Source organism: Argentina silus, assembly GCF_951799395.1.
Source record: "Argentina silus genome assembly, chromosome: 16".
NCBI classification, from domain to species: Eukaryota; Metazoa; Chordata; class Actinopteri; order Argentiniformes; family Argentinidae; genus Argentina; species Argentina silus.
In genome coordinates, this window is record NC_139670.1 from 436,170 (window position 1) to 438,669 (window position 2,500).

At 47.5% G+C, this 2,500-nt stretch overlaps 1 protein-coding gene across 1 annotated transcript in view; it reads left to right on the plus strand.

Moving 5' to 3' along the window:
• Positions 1-2,500, plus strand: part of LOC310817381 (integrin alpha-X-like) — a 28,662-nt gene that overhangs the window by 1,861 nt on the left and 24,301 nt on the right. The window lies entirely within an intron of this gene.

Sequence of the window (2,500 nt, forward strand, 5' to 3'; positions counted from 1 at the left end):
CCATGGCCTGAGGTTGTGGTCCAGTGGTCTAGCACCATGGCCTGGGGTGGTCCAGTGGTCTAGCACCATGGCCTGGGGTGGTCCAGTGGTCCAGTGGTCTGGTACCACAGCCTACAGTGCACATACATATGCCCATGTGGGTTAGAACCCGGGCCACACCCTGCTGACATCCCCTCTCCTCCTTACTTCCTGTCTTTCTCTACTGTCTGATAAAAAACGGAAAAAAATATGAGAGGGGCGACCAACCTCCAAACACAACCTCCAAACACAACCTCCAAACATAACCTCCAAACACAGCCTCCAAACCCAACCTCCAAACACAGCCTCCAAACACAACCTCCAAACACAACCTCCAAACATAACCTCCAAACACAGCCTCCAAACACAGCCTCCAAACACAACCTCCAAACATAACCTCCAAACACAGCCTCCAAACCCAACCTCCAAACACAGCCTCCAAACACAACCTCCAAACATAACCTCCAAACACAGCCTCCAAACCCAACCTCCAAACACAGCCTCCAAACACAACCTCCAAACATAACCTCCAAACACAGCCTCCAAACCCAACCTCCAAACACAGCCTCCAAACACAACCTCCAAACACAACCTCCAAACATAACCTCCAAACACAGCCTCCAAACACAGCCTCCAAACACAACCTCCAAACACAGCCTCCAAACACAACCTCCAAACATAACCTCCAAACCCAACCTCCAAACACAGCCTCCAAACACAACCTCCAAACATAACCTCCAAACACAGCCTCCAAACATAACCTTCAACAACCTTCAACAAACAAACTAAGTTCGCTAACTGGCAACAGCTTGCCATCAGTGTCAAATCACGCTGTGGGTGACAGAGCTTCCTCACCTGCTGGCCCTCGCCTGTGGAACGCTGCCCCACCGTGTTTGAGCTGCTTTTTATTTTTTTTAAGACCTTGTTAAACCCACCTGTTCAGGTGTTTAATGCACAGGGCTGGATGTTCTGGATGTTCTGTGACTGTCATCTTATATTTTTATTTTTTATTTTCTATTTTTCCTATTTTTGACATGTAAAGTGCTTTGAGTGCTTTGAGAAAGTGCTATACACATTTAATGTATTATTATTATTATTATTATTATTATTATCAATCGTAACGTTGCTGCCTGTCTGACTTTCACAGCGTATTTGAATGGAACTGAAAGTGTTGTTGATGATAGTGGGTGAGAATCAAGGAACTAGATATTAATGGCATTCACAGGATTTCTGGCTCATGTAGATAATAACTTCTGTCATTTCTCTGTAAATAGACAGCATGTTTATTACCCTGTTATCAGCTACATTCACAAGTCCTTCTTAGTGTAAATATCTCTAGATCTTCTCCAACAGTTTCATGTAGTTTTAATGAAATGAAAGAGTGAAGTGTTTGTTAAGGTTAGAGTTAGGGTTAGGGTTAGAGTTAGGGTTAGAGTTAGAGTTAGGGTTAGAGTTAGAGTTAGGGTTAGAGTTAGGGTTAGAGTTAGGGTTAGGGTTAGAGTTAGGGTTAGGGTTAGGGTTAGAGTTAGGGTTAGAGTTAGAGTTAGGGTTAGAGTTAGGGTTAGGGTTAGGGTTAGGGTTAGGGTTAGAGTTAGGGTTAGAGTTAGGGTTAGAGTTAGAGTTAGGGTTAGGGTTAGGATTAGAGTTAGAGTTAGAGTTAGGGTTAGAGTTAGGGTTAGGGTTAGAGTTAGGGTTAGGGTTAGGGTTAGGGTTAGGATTAGAGTTAGGGTTAGGGTTAGAGTTAGGGTTAGGGTTAGGGTTAGGATTATGGTTGCAGATGGTTCAGTAGCAGGGGAGGATGGGGGAGGTAGAACACCAGGGGAGGCAGGTGGAGGTAGAACACCAGGGGAGTATGGGGGAGGTAGAACACCAGGGGAGGCTGGTGGAGGTAGAACACCAGGGGAGGCAGGTGGAGGTAGAACACCAGGGGAGGCTGGGGGAGGTAGAACACCAGGGGATGCTGGGGGAGGTAGAACACCAGGGGAGGCTGGTGGAGGTAGGAATTAGAGGTCAATAGAGGTCTCATCAGTCCCTCCTGTCTCTCTGCCTCAGTGGGCCAGGGTTAGGGTTAGGGTTAGGGTTAGGGTTAGGGTTAGGGTTAGGTTCCTAACCCTCCTGTCTCTCTGCCTCAGTGTGCCAGGGTTAGGGTTAGGGTTAGGGTTAGGGTTAGGGTTAGGGTTAGGTTCCTAACCCTCCTGTCTCTCTGCCTCAGTGTGCCAGGGTTAGGGTTAGGGTTAGGGTTAGGGTTAGGGTTAGGTTCCTAACCCTCCTGTCTCTCTGCCTCAGTGTGCCAGGGTTAGGGTTAGGGTTAGGGTTAGGGTTAGGGTTAGGGTTAGGGTTAGGTTCCTAACCCTCCTGTCTCTCTGCCTCAGTGTGCCAGGGTTAGGGTTAGGGTTAGGGTTAGGGTTAGGGTTAGGTTCCTAACCCTCCTGTCTCTCTGCCTCAGTGTGCCAGGGTTAGGGTTAGGGTTAGGGTTAGGGTT